General features: G+C 39.4%; 1 protein-coding gene and 1 long non-coding RNA gene across 3 annotated transcripts in view; one reads left to right on the plus strand and one right to left on the minus strand.

The window, feature by feature from the left end:
- The window catches only part of nrg3a (neuregulin 3a), a 356,235-nt gene that overhangs the window by 149,847 nt on the left and 188,965 nt on the right, over positions 1–17,423 (plus strand). The gene's annotated exons all lie outside the window — the stretch shown is intronic.
- The window catches only part of LOC145419675 (uncharacterized), a 33,445-nt gene continuing 30,020 nt past the window's right edge, over positions 13,999–17,423 (minus strand). For both annotated transcript variants that reach the window (XR_013900987.1, XR_013900986.1), the window contains one exon: positions 13,999–17,323. This is a non-coding gene — a long non-coding RNA (uncharacterized LOC145419675). The remainder of the gene's footprint in view (positions 17,324–17,423) is intronic.

The raw sequence follows: 17,423 nt of genomic DNA on the forward strand, positions 1-17,423 counted from the left end.
TCATGCTGGGCTACAGGAGGACAGCATGAAAACAAAAAAAACCCTCCTCTGCACAGAAAAGCACATAAACGTCCACAGTACAACATTATAGAGCACGTGACCAGCAACAGGGTTGGGTAGGGGATAAGGAGTAATCCCAGGCAACACAGCAGTCATCCTGCCACTGCGCCGACTCTCCAGCGTGGGCCCAGGAGGCAACAAGCATCGAAGGCTCCAGCCTTCGGCCTGAGCAGCTGGCACCGTGGTGTCCATATGTTGAATATTGTTGATTTCTCCTTTATGTGAGCAGCTCCGAATTTCAAGCTATTCTTTAACACTCCGACACTGGTCTCTCGATCTCCCGTTGGAGAGCCGCGAGCCTCCCCATGATGGTATCAAACTTCTGTTCCGTGGTGTTGTCATTCTGTTGATTCTGAGACCCCACAACTGCAGTGAGCCGTTCTGCGATGTGATCCAACTTTCGCTCAAGGGTGTCATTTTGAGCAGGCCTCTCTTTGATGTATCCCATCATACGCTCAATGTTGTTATTTTGAGTCTTCACGGCAGCCGTAAGTGTCTCCAAGGTGTTAACCATGCTGCGTTCGTTGTGAGAGGTCGCGCCTCGTCCCATCGCTTCAATTCCAGCGGGCAGCCTTGGGGGGGTTTGAACAGCCGGTTCTGCTCTCTTATTTCTCCGATAAGTCAGGGCCAAGCCAGCTCCGATCAGCAAGAACCCTGTTATCATGGTTCCGAATAGGTAGATATCTTCAGCGTCCTCGATCGACAGTCCCGCCAGGCACGTGACCCTCCAGTTCTGCCACCCGTCCATCGTGTATCCGGCACGGAAAGTCCCTCCAGGGCACTCGGGCTCTCCTGGGCCCAGACTTCTCATTGAGAAAAGGGTGTCAATAGCATTCAGAGACCAGTTGATCAAATCCATAATTCTCTTTTCGGTTTAAGAGAACGACAGTGCGAGAGTGTTCCAGGGAAAGTAATACACATGAGACAAGGCAAGGACACAAGAGGCTAAGCAGGGAAGATAAGGGTAAGGAGGAGAGGAGAAAAGTGCGACTGCCTTCGCTGAGAGCCAAACGAGATTATTTTACTGTTATTATGTTTCCTAAAAAATGACTTCTCACATTATATCAAGCTAATGTCTTATGGCTCTAAATGGCCCTAATCCTGAAGCATCCTGTGAATGAACAGGACTCCTTGAGTTCTGGGGTTATTTGATAAAGCAGGGCTGTTTGAAAGCTGGGTCAACCATGTGTGATCGCTAAATGAAACCAGGAAACTGAATGGAACCACACTTGTATCTCGAGTGATGTGACAGTCAGAGCTTTTATTTTCCTTGTACAAGACAGGAACCTAATATATATACCTAAACAATGCTGTCACAAACACGCCAGACTGAGGATTAAAAAAAAAGTTTGTGACAAACAGAGAAAAGATCAAACCATTGAAAATAGAGAGGATCAGTGCGTTTGTCTGGATGACAAATGATGTCTCACACTTATCGCTGTAGGAAATCAAACTATGTCAGAGAGCACAGAAATGATGACAGAGCACAAAAGAAGTTTTCAGGCTATACAGACATATCAAGAGAAGACTTTTGAACAGTGTAACATTTGTAGTGACAACAGTGTAGTGTTATATTTCTGAAGGGATGAATGGAAACTAAACACTAGAGGACGTAGGTTTAAGATTCAGAAAAGCCTTGTTTTTTCACTGAAGGCACTACATGAGTTGTAGGACAATGAACACTCAAATACAATTTGGATTGATATGAAGTACTACTTGACTTTTTGCAGAGTCAGAATGAGTAACACTCGACGTGAGCGTGTGTCACTGGCGTAGACTCAAACCACATTGTTTGAGAACAACAATACCTCACGTTGAAATCAGCGGAACAATGCAAAATATTTTGGGTCCAAAAAGCATAGTATGCTACACTTCTACAATGCATTCATCATTTTAGTGATGGTGTATACTGTCCTTTAGCAGCTTAGCTCAGTAGCCAAAATGGAAGTAACAAGATCCTGTCATAAATCCAGAAAAAGTGCTGGGACATCAGCCATAAAGGTGACAGGTTAAAAAAAACATTCTGGAACAACAGCATGAGGAACGAGACAATCACAGTCCACCCATTCTGTCACTCAGACTGTAGGATATATTGATGTAGAGTATACAGGATGGTGCGGATAAATAAGTGGACTAGTTCTTACATAGTTCTTTTCTACTTTTTTCTACCTGACCACTCAAAGCGCTTTATACAACGTGCCTTATTCACCCATTCATACAAGCACTATTCTATGCTTAAGTGCTTTCTATCTAACATTCACACACTTCCACACTCCGAAACCACAGGTTGCTTTCTTTCGTAGGGCTATTTGGCATATCCCACCCCAGTGTGTGGCTGCGTGGGACATTTGAGGAATGGCAGTACAATGGCTAATATGGACCACTTCAAACATATTCAGCTTCAGTCTGCAGGAATCTTTGTTTTTAGTCTTTTAGAACTTGAGCAACACACCTGGAATTAATTTATTTTAGTTTCATTACTGTGAAGACAAGATTCACTTTGGTTTTACAATGTGATGAAAACAGTCAGTGAGTTGTAGACCACAAGCCAGATGGACGATATTGGCAGTGGAGCCTCTGCAATCTTTTTTAAAACTCAAGATCACAACAGTCTCACAAAAGGTTTTGTTAGATTTAGGTCCACTAAAGAGCCACTAAATTAAAAACCAGACAATGTCTATGATAAATGTATACTCTAAGTGTTAGGTTATACTTTTAGAGCACTAACTTGTGTTATTTATCTTAAATTGATTCTGCAACTGGATAATAATTTTTTTGAGTCCAGAGATTCTATTAGTAGCAACTCAAAGTGTGTGTGTGTGTGTGTGTGTGTGTGTGTGTGCGTGCGTGCGTGCGTGCGTGCGAAAGGTGTGGAAGCTCCTGTGTGTAGTGCTGTGAGCATGTGCTGTGTGCAGTCTGAGCCTAAACCTCCACTGTGGTCATAGGAGCAGCCTAATGGTATTTTCCATTTCCTCGCTGTGGGAGACGTCTTTATGGATAGTGTGTGTGTTGACTTCCATTGAGGATTCATGGTCATGGCCATGAGGGGAGAACATTGGATGTGTGTTTGTGCATGTGTGTGTGGTGGAGTTGATGTGCTACTACTAAATGTAATGATATGTGAATGAACGAATGGAAGAATTGCTATAAAAATGACCCCCTCACCCACCCTAAATAGCCTAAAAAATCACCATTAACCATTTAGCAGCTTAGACCAGTGCAAAGAACAGACAGATGCATAACCATCCTCAAAGACTGCATGTTATTTGCGTATAAATTTAGCAAATTAGGTAAGATTTTAATATAAATTTTGCATCAGTTAAGCAGCTATAAAGCAATAAAGTAGTATATCTCTGACTTGTTCCTCTTTATCTGGATAACATTTTCTGCATAACAAGAAGTTATGCAACTTAAATAGACAAAAGTTGTATTCTGGTGGCCACTGACTCTAATGTATATTGCATGATTTTCCACCTTATAGAGTTTATAATCTCCGGCTCGTTGTGCAAGAGAGACAATTTGTAAACATCTGCTGTTTACTGCTCTTAACATTGATTTCCCATTGAAATAATCTCTCTATACATGAGATTCTAGGAGTGTAGATAACCATTAGTGAGAGGTAGAGCTGGGGATGAGAGCAAGAGAATGGTTATAAGCTGGAAATAGCTCGGATAGAGTGAAATTCAACGAGCAAAGAAGGGTAGACAAAAGAAGCGGTGGATAAATGGGAAGAAAAGGGGTTGAGTTCATGGTATGCAATTCATGACCGCCTTCTTTTATTTCTTGTTGCATTGTCCGTTTACATCAATTGTTCAAAATTTCGTCTTATTCAGATGAAATTCTGCAGGTGGGAATCACAGACAGGAGATCTAACTGGGAGCTTTCCATTTCTGTTGCACCATCTCTCTCCCTTTGTGGGGAGGGGATCAGGGCCAAACAGAGCAGTTGGAGCAGAGATAGATGAAATCGCAGTGTGCCTCACATTGCTACCCTTCCCTGACAACAAGATTAATTTTCACTCTTCAACCATGATCAAAGTCCCTTGCCAGCACCACCTCTTCCTCTTTTCATCTCTCGCCCCCTCTCTCCTTTCTGCGGAGGATAGTTTCAGAAAATGAAAATTAAAATAGATTGTGAATGAATACACTACCTCATTGTAACAGGAATGAAACTTTAAAGCAACACATGAAGCTATGGGACATTTCACTCCCTGCAAGAGCAAAGGGAATCAAGAAATGAAGGGTTACTGCGCAAATTTTACTTTTTTCATTTTGGTAATTATAGGAGACGCTGTGCCTTGTAAATTGATATGTTTCAGTGAGATAGACAAGGTCTTGGAATCATTAAATCTACTTGTATTACCTGAAAAGCCTGTTTTAGACAGAAGTGAACGTTTGACAGATAGGATGCATGTAGAGGAAAATGCATTAGTGTTAAACTCTTTGGAATATACATTTTCTTTAAGTTTAGACCCTCAATGCAAAAACTGTCAAGCCCCCAGTGATGTAGTAAAAGACACACATCCCCTTTGTGGATGCACCAGGAAGGACACCTGGTGTAAACCTCTGCCAAATCAAACATGGGGCACTACCAGCTGTGAGACCCCTACGGTGAGGGATTAGCTGAAAGCAGCTAATCGTTTACAGGCAACCATGTGGCCTGTTTTTAAATTTTTCCCTATATAATATTTGTCCAATTCAAGAACGGAAGAGATTTATTTAAGGAGGAGAATGTTTGGTATAGCCACTTGAAATGGCATCTTTTAAACCCACAGTGTTCCTCATCTCTCCAGACCAAAGAAAGGAAGTGAAAATGAGTCTTTGAAAGACTTTAGGTTTGACTGACAAGTTCTCACCATTACTGTTACAGAGTGAAATCCCTCTATCCTTTCATATATTGGTTTTAACCTTATATATTCTGACAGTGATGTTATTTTGCGCATATCTCTCACCCATTGTCATTTTCTCTTCACCTCCTTCCATCTCAGCCTCCAGCACATCTGGTTGTGAATAATAGAACAGCTCTGCAGCTCTTTGGCACGGTACACTCTGTGTGTGTGCGAGCTCTTTAGTGCATACATGTTATACGGTGCATATTTGTACAGTAGTTTACAGTAATGTATGCTGCTCATGTGCTATGTGTGCTATTTCGCATCTGCATTGAGTCTGTGTTCTGAAGGTGAGGTGATGGTGAGAAAGCTCTATTCAAGAAGAAAACACATATTTCTCTTTGGGACCGTCAGCGTCAGGAGAATGGCAGATAAAACAGAGGAATAGAAACTCACATCTTTTCCAGAGCTGGAGAACAATCACAGTGGGGGATAAAGAAAGGGATGAAACTTTTAAAATCTTCAGCTGAGTCCTTTGCTCATGGTTGAAAAGTGCTAGTGTGCTTGGCTATTTTGCCCTTTAGTTTAAATCTCAATGCTTTGGCTCTCTAATCCCCTATTCCCCCCACATGCCCACAAACCAGCTTCGCTCTCCTATTGTTTAAATCTGAGTCCCCTTCAGAGATGGATCATGTTTAAACCCATCTCAGAATGGCATGCTTGACATCATGGTGGGAATTTGGGACACTGTGGTGCGAAACAAAGAAAATACTCAAATATATGTACACTGCGGTACTTAAAGAACTAATGAGCTTTGTGTAATCTTTACAGAACAATTATAAAATTGACTTTATCTCTTTAATTATCCAAGTAATGCCCAAAGTCTTTTTACTAATGTATTATAAAAACTGAAACTTGTATTCTTCTATTTAAATAGTTAAAAAAAAAAATTAAAGTGCCAGCAAATCAAGCTAGTGCCTTGCTTCAGGGAAAGAGAGCGAGTGCCGACAGGCACACAGCTTGACAAAGTGAATGGTCAATTAAAAATAATAAATAATAAAAGTGATTGAGAAATTATTGGTAAGCTCCACGTTTTGAGTCCTGGGAAAACTGGAAAAAGCCCAGTTAAAACCACAAGAAGGTTGGCAGCTCTGCTGCAGCTGTTAGAGGTTTGCTTTCAAATGTCATGACTTTAAATGAAATATTCTGCAACTCTGGGACAGCAAGGGAATGGCTTGAAGATGCAACAGACATAATCTAAAGTCTTGTTTTAGCCTCTTTTTTTTATTAGACTTTGTTAAAGTCAAGCAACACAATGCTTGACTTTAACAAAGTCAAGCATTGTTAAAGTTCTGACTTCTCAGATATCAATCAAGGACCTATTCAGGAATCACTGTTAACCAGCAGAAACACTATGTTTAATGCTCAGAGGAAAGTTTAAGTACCTGTGATTCTTCACTGAAACTTACATTAGTAGACAAACTTTTCTTGGGTAATCTTCTGTTTTTATCATATTTTCAATGGTATTTTTTCGTTCACCTGTCCATAGCTTCTTGTTCTTTCATTTGCCCAAGGAGTAAGTAGATTTTCATTTCTTTCCCCTGTGTTTTGAGTTGTGCTTCCTCTTTGTGGCAGCAAAAGGCTCAGAAATCGATCAGTTCATAAAAGGGTTCCCTCCTGCCGTGTTGTTATTGATGCTTTTCTATTAGGGTGCCAATGGATAGGGATGTGCTTGTATTGCCTTTGTTATGAGCTGTATTTGGGTTGAAGTGTGTGCAGCAGACAGTGTGTTGGTAAACACTGTATTCATCTGGAAAATTCCTTTCATTTCAGAAAACTCCTGCCTTGGCAATCCAATATAGCCAAAGGAATGTGTGGAAACCTTTCACTTGGACTAGAAGATTAGTGTTTGTACCACCAGTTCTGTACTAGCAAATACTTTTCATGTGTCATAGATCAAACACGAGTGCACTGCTTGTCTTTCATGATATTTTTTTTTTTTTGGTTTTTCTGACTACACATTGAAAGTCATGTATCTGTGCATGCCCGCCACAGCTTCAAGCACAATTACTGACCATTGTTTTTTCTAACAATGAGCATGTTAGCAGCTATATGGGTTGATAAGCTAATAAGAAGAATAACTTTATCCAGTTATTCAATTTGCAGTTAAAAGTACTGTTTTAATGAGGAAAAAATAATGTAGAGAATTTTTAATAAATACAGGCTAATACTAGTCTTATTCCAAAGCATCAATGTGTATTTCAAAAACATGGCCCCTACTAAATGTAAAACTAAAATTCATAGTGGCGATAATGAGCTTACACATGAGGATCTGCTGTAACTGAGTCAAACTCAGTATTTAATGATTTTGATGAGAGTAGGCTTGTGGAAAAACACTGACAGCCATGCTTATGTTCCAAAATGTTACTTTAATTAGCTTTATTGTTTCTAGTCATCATTGTTTCAGCTATTAATTTGATTGCTCTAAGAATACAGATGCTATTTGTTGTTGGAAAAGCTGTGAATGTGAGCACCAACTTGTGGTCCTGACCTCTGAATAGTTGTGACTACAAAGTAAAGCTGACTTTAATAGTTTGACTTCACTGCTTTCAATGAGCAGATTTGATATAACAACGCATAGCTGTGAAAATACAGGTTTAATTCCTGTTTTAAAATACCACATATTACACTTGGACTGACACCAGTATGATGTGTCCTTCAAAAGGCTCAATCTCACTGAAAACATAAATGCTTCATTTTCTGCTCTTTTCTGCTTTTTGAGGATAGTTAAAGGAACGTTAACAGTTCCAACTACAGAGAAAAACAATCTCCCTTTAAAACATCTCATTAAAAATGTCAGTATGAAACTTATTATTATGGTAAAACTTTTTTCAATTTTTTTTTTTTCTCCAGTTAGTAGACAGGAAGAGCAGTCTGTTATAAGCTTTCTCCCATTTTTTTAGCTTCTTTTTCAAGAACCAAAGCCCATGTGGTGACGTGAAATACTTAAAACCGAGTATGCAGATGCTGAGCTAACCAACACTTGAGTTATCCATATTTGTAACCTATATACAATATTAAAAAAACAAGGTTAGTAGATGTTATAAAAATAGTGATAGTTTTAGACATCTAGTAAATGGAATTTGAAGCTGAACGTTGTACATTTTTATTACTATTATGCAGACAGCTGTTAAGAAATTGGAGTTGATGTGAAGACCACATGGTAAACCTGCTGCAGCAAATTTAGCTGTGCAGTCAAGGAGAACTGATGGAAGAACTGTGACTGCATCCAGAATGAATGAATTTTTTTGGAGATAAGACATTTTCTGGTTCACATCCATTGACAGTTATAATTGTTTGGTTCTACAGTCAGGGGTGCGTGAAGACTGCAATGCTGATATGCCTCTATGGAGCAGAAAAACCTCTACTTTAATGTGTCAGTATTTACATACTGTAGTTATCGATGTATCTTGCCCATGTGGGATACAAGGATTTCCATTTTTTTTTTACATTTACATTTAGGGCATATAACACTCTTTCATTTGCTGTTTTCCTGTTGTTCTATCAATTATGAATAATGTGTGTGTGTTGTAAAACGTAAGTGAGTGACAGGTAAATCCAAGTTAGTGTAGTTTCTGATTCTACGACTTACAAAATAAACACTTCCCATGCAAGTGATAACAGGAATCTGACAAACATCCATTCAAACAGCTTCTGATTCGATATTGCACTTTCTGCATTTCCAACCATTAACCTCGTCAAGTGTCAAGTATATTTGATAACAATTCTCAAAAGAAGTCACAAAAATGATGATGGCACACAGAGTCACACAGAAACATAAAAAGAGACACCTGACTATGTCAAATCAAAAATCAGATTAAACCACCCATACAGAGCCATGAAACCTTCCAGAGAAATACAAAATTTCAGGTTTTGGGTGTATAGCAGCATAACCAGATAATCCCAACGTTTTAAAATGAATCTTCTGAAATGGGGAAAGGAAAAAAAAAAGCCGAGTGTTTGCTTGGAAGTTAAAAAGAGCTGTGGAAGTTAATGATTGCTCCATCTTTCCCAGCTGCTTGTATGAACAGGCAAATTACCTGTGGGATTAGACTAATTGTAACCACATCTTAGTGATTTCTCAGAGTCAGGAGTCACTTTTAGTGCTAAAAATACTTTGTGAATCATTACCTTTTTTTAGAAGTTTCCCTAAATTACCCAGCTTCAAGGTGCTTTTATCCATTGTGAGTGTGGCCCAATATTTTCTCAGGTGAAGAACACAGCACTGATTGATCAACGTGAATGTGTCATTTATGCCTCGTAAGGATGCAATGCCTTTCCAAGGCGATGCTTTGCAAACATACTGTAGATAATCCACACACGCGCACAGCTTCATATTATATCACCTATCATACTTGTGGTGTTTTATACTGTCTCCCTTTGGGTGATTCAGTCTTAAAATTAACAAGATCTCCTCCATGGTCAGCTGCTCTCTGAACAAAGTGACAAGGTCTCTAATAAATCAAAGTATGTGTGTCTGCGAGATACTTTGACCAGTTCACCAGCTCAGATAACACTATATAAAAAAATACTAACTGTTGCTTGATGGCAGCGCTCCTTTGACTGCACTAGAAATAATGAACTGGGTGGCTGAGATTGCTTTCACCATGCTGAGTTTGAGAACTTGAGCCAGTCAGCATGGTTACACATTGCCCATGTTGCCTTGCATGCAGTAATTTAAAAAATATGGTGTATAGGAAAAGAAAATGGTATTTAAAATATAAATTTGTATTTTATGGTGCCATATCAGTCAAACAAGACAAAAAGCAGAAAGGTGTAAATGAAATGAGAAGGTCAGAGTGACATTTAGAAAATGAAGTCAGAAATTATGGCTCACCAAAAGTGTGTAACTAAGCGCGGTTGTTAGAAACCCAGAGTATTATTTGAATTTTACTTTTATTCAGAACTTTAAATATTAAAACACTGCAGCAGATTGGATAAGCTATAATTTGGTAATTTGGAGGGAATTGTTTTAACTTCTAAATATTATCTGAATGAAACTGTGGCGTAAGATAATATCCTGTTAAATTAAAGTGTTGATATTTAGATTTGTTATACTGTGAATTTTTTATTTACCTTTTGGTAAACTACAAAAAAAACAACATAATGTTAAAAAGTGTTTTAATTCTGTGCTTTAAAAATCGAAGCTTTTCAGTATAATACTGCCAGCTGTGTGGTTTTACACAGATATCAGATGAATCTCAGGTATATCTAATTACATATCATCATCCTGCCTCTTCCTGCCTCTCTCGAAATGTAACAGGGCGTTGAAATTGTTGTAACTCTCCCGATTTTTTCACTTCACAGTTATTGCAGTAAACAAACGTCTTGCTGTACTGAACATTTTAACAACTGCCCTGCAGATGAACACTCGTTACATGTGATTAATCACTAATGGACTCTTGGAAATGATGGCCCCACACTTGCTAACAGTGTGTCTAATAAAAGTCTAAAAATGCTTTAATAACACTCAAATGTATCAAAATGAATGAATTTGCAGAAAAGAGTTCATACTGTAAGTGTGCAAAATGTATTTTTTTATAGCAATTGCTTCTAGTAAGTGGCTGTAGTGAATAATGTCTATAAATGTGAAATTAAGTGCACTATGTGAGGTGTTGCTGCTGAAGTTCAGTTGAAATGTGTCATGATGTGGCTGGCAGGAGATAACGGCTCAGTGCATTTGTCCTCCATTCAACCCTTGAAGTGTAACACTGGTCAATCACTGGCTCCAGATGCCTATCAGGTAGTGTGACTCATCCATTTCATCATCAAATTGGATGGCTGCATGGCTACAAGCAGGTGTTTCCTAATGAGTAAGGGAATGGTGTAAGGCTATTTATTTCTATATTTATTTATTTTTTGTTTTTTCCTCTTCTGCTTCCTCTCTGTCAGTAATTCGATTTCTGGGTGGATTCGCAGATTGGCTTTGCACCAAATCAGCGTCTGGCAGTAGCGATGTTGCCTGTACATTTTCATTGTTCTGGCAAATGTTCTAGGAATAGATATGCTATAGCTGCTTCTGTAATACTCTCTCTGTAGATCTGAGAGTTTGACCTTATAAACCCAGCTGTAGGCACATTGTTATGGTACTACTACTGTACTTCAAAATCAGAAAAACAATATAATCTGTTTTGGTCCTTATATCAGTGCGCACATGAAAGCCTTCAACCGAAAAGATATATAGCCAACAACTCCAGCACTTATGTAAATGTCAGCATTAATAACAGCCTGGCAATTAAAATGAGTAGTGCCATATGAAAAGGCTTTAGCGAAATTAATTGGGCCATGTGATATAATGTGCAATGATATTACTCATACAACCTTTTCATCTTTGTCCTTTGCCCTTGTTCATCGCTTTTTTGTCAATTTTTTAGCTGTGAGAACATTGCTCATACTGAGGCTACTTGGAAGAAGAAGGAAAAAGAAAACATTTAGTGTGCCAGAATAAAAACTTGTAGTCATTGTTTATTGAACCTAAACATGTATGTGAAATTGATCCAATACAAAACAAAGGCAATAGAAGGGACTTTTGGGCATAGTTGTAGCATGTTGAAAGGCTATAAGGCAATCATTGTTACATACTGAAATAGGAGGATATATGCTCATTTAGGTGTCATATATATTTGAACTCCTCCAGCTATCAATCATGAAAAATATCTAAACTAGTCCCTCCAAGTCCCTGTAAACCTGGTCAAGTTTAAATAAATTAACAGTTAATATTGAAATAAATATTTGTAAATGACTTTTGAAAATTGATCAGGAAAACTACACAGCAAATAATTTATAGCTAAAACATCAACACTTTAGTGGTATTTAAATTATTTGGCAAGGTTAGTTGTTAAATTCTAGTTACTACTAACCTAATTTTCTTGTACAGAAACTTTATTGTGATTAAGTCCAAAAACTAGTCGTCCTGAACACGTCCATCTACTTTTTCTGCTTATGTACTTATGTACTGTGCTAATGTGTGGGATGCATTGGGGGTGCAACGTGGACAGATATAATAACACGGCAGAAAAACATTCATGCTCACCTTCACAGCCAGGTTAGAATCAACAATTAACCTAACTCCATTCATGTCTTTGGACTACTGGAGGAAGCTAGAGTATCTAAAGAGAACTCATGCAAGCTTAGGGACAGCAGGCCAACTCTACATAGAAAGGCCCACTTAGATTCAAACCCAGGACCTTCTTTCTGTGAAGCAACAGTGCTAACCATCGCACTGCTGTCCCGCCCAGTCTGAGCATTTTAGTAAAAAACCAAACAAACAGAAAGACACCCATTTTTAACGGTCATAGCAGTGACATTTTCTGCAGTCACATGTGTGAGAATCGCCATTTGACCGTAGCATTGTTATCAAATGGGTCGGCTATCCTGACCTGGTTCGACTGATGTTCATGGTCTCTAACTTGAGCCAAGACAAAGTTGCCTCCCAAACTTGTGCTAACTCAAAGTTCATACAGTACAGCTTTCATGTGCACTATATGGACATTGTCAGTTAACATCACTTCATTAACAGGCAACATCCATGCAGCACACACTCATCCCTTTACAGTTTGATTCAGCTTGATGGCTGATTCACACGATTCAAGCAAATGAAAATAAAATACAGCCATTAAGTTTTAATGCTTCACACCACCCACACAGGCACGAAGCACAAGGACAGATTTTACCAAACTTTGCAGACAGCATTGTCAACTACAAGGGAACAAAGACAACTAAACTTTGAGAACTTGAGCTGTATTAGTAAACAACCGTTCCAAATGATAGACTCATGGCTAAATTTGTTCTACCCAAGAGGCTAAGACATTTTTAATGAGAATGAACATCTGTCTTCTCTGTATCCCATTGGGAACCACGTGACAAGTGTGAACTATAAATATAGTTCATTCTTTAATCCCACACAAAGTAATTGCTTATACAGCAACATGCATTATAAGGTATACTTTTCAAAAGGGATACTAAATAAACAGAGGTGAGAATCATTTTAAATGTCATGTTATTTTAAAGCGAAATATTTATATATGACTTTATATGGTAAAATTGGAAACTTGCAAAAAACCACTAGGGGCTTTGTGCTGGTGGTTCTGCTGCATTTAGCCATGGGCAAACCAGCACTGAGGCCACATGCGATTTATGGCTGCATTTCCAAGAGTTGACTGTAACTAATGAGATTGACTGAATCTCCAGAGAGTTGCATAGGGTTAAGTACATTGTGGTCCAAAGCATGCAGTAATTACAGCAAGGGACAAAGGCAACCAAAGCCCTGGGATGTACAGTATGGCACTGTGAAATTCCTACTCCGGGTAAGCGCTTGACATAAAAGCTTCTTTGTCTGAGAAAATGTAGCAAACAATCATCGACAAAGATCACAGCTCCTGTTTGAAATTCAATCCAACCTAGAGCAAGGGAGACGGGTTTGGGGGAAAAAAATTATTGAAAGGGAAGGAGGAAGAGGTAGATGAAGGGTGAGAAAAAGCAATAGTCTGAGGGAGAGAGAAGATGAAGGGCTTTAGAACTGAGAAGTCAGGGAGAAGAGAGGTCAGAGCTACCTTTTAGAGTCTCAGAAGTGGAGTGAGCAATGTGTTTTGATGACTGTGCTGCTATTTTTAAAGACCAAATTGAATGCATGTTCCTATTTTCGTTATATTGTATTTCTGAAGCTAACCGAGTTGTCGGTATGTGTTTTTTCCCGCTCTGTGTTTGTGTGACACTTGCAGTCTTTAGCAAGTTTACAAAAGTACATTTGTTAAAAACGCTGCTGCTAAATTATCACACACACACTGTTAATAACAGTCCAACTGCCATTAGTGCCTAACAGGACTGCTGAAAATGAAGGCTTTGGATTTAGTGATGCACAGAGTGTCTCCTGGTACATACTGCTGTTTCCAGTTCTGTCAAAAAATATCAGTGCAGCTAAGGGAGAGTCAGAACATATTTTATTTTAGGGGTTTTTAAGGGCTTATTTATTTATTTTGTTTTCAAAATGAACTCTATTAAACCTTTTTTTTTTTTTTTTTTTATTATTATTAGGCCAGCATTTTTTAAACTTGTTTTTTTTTTTCTTACATCCATAGTTCTTATTAAGAGGTGTACCTTACAGTTGTCCATCCATCCATCTTTTTCCACTTATCCCGGGCTGGGTCGCGGGGGCCGCAGCCTGAGCAGGGAAGCCCAGAGCTCCTCTCCCTGGCCACCACCTCCAGCTTATCCGGGAAACACCAAGACATTCCCAGGCCAGCCGAGAGATATAATCTCTACAGTGTGTCCTGGGTCTGCCCCTGGCCACCACCCAGCACACATTGCACCCGACCCCCACGGTGCCCCACGGTGCAGGGTGGGCCCATTTCCCTTTTCAGGCTATGCCCTCCAGGGCGGGGACCCAGTAACCCTATCCCAGGCAGGGTGAACTGTTCCCTTGATCTTGCACTCATAGGGGTCTTCTGAATCACTCTTTGTCTGGTCTCTCACCCAGGATCAATTTGCAATGGGAGCCCCCAGACAACATAGCCCCTGGGATTCCTGCAACACACAAACCCCTACACCGCGATAAGGTAGTGATTCGCGGAGGCGAGACCCCAGAGTAGTACCACATGAAAACTACTTACCTATATTATAGCTTCCAAACACCACAATAAAAATAAGTGCACTTTAAGGACTCGTTGCTTTAGCAGTGTCCTCAGTGCTAAAAGTTTCAGCGTCCCTTCGAGCTCGTTGCAGTACGGTTTTATTTCGATGCCCGATGTTGCTCTCTTTGCTTTGAAAAAGAAAAAAAATCATTTTTTGAACTAATCAGCTTGCGATGGAGCTCAAGTGCACTTTGTGTGTGAATGTGAAAAGCCCTAAGACTGTCTGTACAAAGGGTCCTGCTGAAAAGAGCTTACACTGAGTTGGATAAACACAGAAATGTAGTCCCGGGGAAGGCAAGCTCTTCTCCAAAAATTTCAACATTAGGGTGTATGTGTGTGCATGCTACAGGGAAAATAAGGGGAAGCAGGCATGTGTCAGTAATGGTCTATGGTCCATTAGTGTGACATACTGTTGCTTTTCAGAACTCCGTTATTGGGGAATTCTGTCATGGAGCCAAACTGGAACTCCCAATGGACACAATTAAAGACACACATCCACAAACATGTACCCACACACGCATACAGACACCAAACCCCTCTGCCAATAAAGGTTATCACAACACTAACATTGTCTAATGATTAGGATATGATGGCTAATGAGCTGTAGCAGCCTCCTTGTGGGGCTACACCAGCTTTTCAAAGTAGACGTCTATCAATCTGTATAAGGGGAATTGAAGAATACAGTGCATAGCATGCATTATTCACATTATGTTATTTGATCGTTTTACTAGTCTATTTCTGCCTGGTAGCTACATCTTTTATCTATTAACAGTGTCTTAACCTTTCCTGAAAATATATGGATTAGATGTTGTATGTGTCCAATATGTCAGCAAGGAAAAAATGATTTTAACAAATCAATTCAGATGCATGTTGTGAACAGGATTTGAACCTTTACCCTGGTGTGTAGGAGGACTTCAATGTCATGACTGAGCTATATGCTTCTACACATACGTGCATGAGTGTATGTGTATATTATAATGTGTGGGCATGTGTGTGCATGGGTGTATCTAGGTGAAACACACAGGAGGGTGTATGCATTACTGACAAGCTGCTTATCTTCTATGCTGTCCGATCTGCTCAGACTCTTGTAGCTAAAGTTTAGTGATGTCCCATTAGACTTTTATTTGGGCTGTACTGTGTTGTGTAATAGACTCACAGCGCAGTGTCTCTCTTATGCTCACTCTTTTTCAAGCTAGTATATATTCTGTCTTTCATATCATACAAAGTTGGACCTTTATTTTCCACCTTCTTTGGCCACTAAAAGGCTCCATTCATAGAGTGGGATAATTGAATTGCTGGTTGTTGTTGTTTCATTGCTGACAAAAAAAAGTGCATTTACGGAATTTAGGGCACTTTAACCCTTTTAATTGTCCTGCTCTGTAAAAGTCTTTGCATGATGTCATGTAATGGGGATGTTTAGAAGTGATGTGCTGTGTTTGTTAAGGTCTTGGGAAACTATGGCAAACACATATTCTGACAGGCACAGTCGGATTTCTGTCACCAACCTGCTGTGATCAGTAGAAAATTTTAAATCAATAGTCAACTGTTTAAAATTAGGCCGGCAGTAGAAGTAATGGGAAAAGTTGTTTGAATAGACAGTTTCATTGAGTAGCTGGGGCCCTTGTTTAACACACAGGTCTATGCATGGAAAATACTAAAGGGTAAAACCTATCAGTTGCATTAATAAATTAAATAAGGCTTCACAGCAAACTAGAAACTCTTGCCCCCTCATCACACATTGATTTTTTTTCTCCCTCACTGTGGAACAGCCAACTAAGCTTTTTAAAAGTTAAGGTGTAATTGTTGCATTTAGGACAGAGCGAAATCGATCAGCGTTACCGAGGCAAAAAAGCCACTCCATATTGCCCGTAATGTCAGACAGTAGGCACATGTAATGAGGGCCATTTGGCCATCGTCTCATCTTTCCTAATGGTTGTAGTCATATCTATTTCCAAAGGAAGCTCATCTCTTTCTCTTTTGCCTTTTGATCCCTTGAGCAAGTGCATTTAATCCATGCTTTGGTCTATTTGGGTCAGAATGATTGGGATTGATAACAGGCATGTCCTGTGTACAGCATGCGTTTGTGTCACTGTGACGCACAAAAGTCTCCCAGAGGTAGAACAAAGAGTACTAAAAGGCAGAAGATTGCTACGACTACTGACTTCACTCATGCCAGTAATTTTAGCCCGGACAGGAGTTTGGCAAATCCTCACCTTGTGTTGCGATTGGAAGCAGATTAATTGGAAAAATGACCGGAGGAAATAAGGTCCAGGAAGAGACGCAGAATAAATGGAGGAAGAGGGAAAGCATGAGTGGAAAATAAATGAAAAAAGGAGATGATGATGGATATGTGGTGAGCAGGAAAAAAAGAAACAGATTCATATATAAGATGTTTCCGTTCTGAATGGATATTGTGTTTGAAATCAATATAACAAAGTTTGCAAGATTTCTTCCATTCTTAATTTGCAGATGTGTGACAACACTTCCTTGTTTTCTGTTTCTACTTCATTTATTCTCCCTTTACTCTTTCCACTGATGTCAGCCTAATTTATGAAGAAGCAGCAGTTCATCAGACAAGATGCATCGCTGGCTGGCAAGACTTCACTCCCAACTCTTAGACTCCGTGTGTAAGGATGTGTGTGTTGTACCCCCTGCAGAGGACCACACTCAATAATGCATAGCTGCAGGCCTAACTAGAGCAAGCTCAGGCTCCCAGTCCTGTTCAGGCACATCCTCCATTTTGTCCCTAAAACAAAAGTGCATAGCTTGTGTCAGATTTTGCTTCCACTTCTTCCACTTGCTTATATAGACATTTATAATGCAAGGACCCTAATTACAAAGCAACA

This window comes from Astatotilapia calliptera, chromosome 13, assembly GCF_964374335.1.
Source record: "Astatotilapia calliptera chromosome 13, fAstCal68.1, whole genome shotgun sequence".
NCBI lineage: Eukaryota > Metazoa > Chordata > Actinopteri > Cichliformes > Cichlidae > Astatotilapia > Astatotilapia calliptera.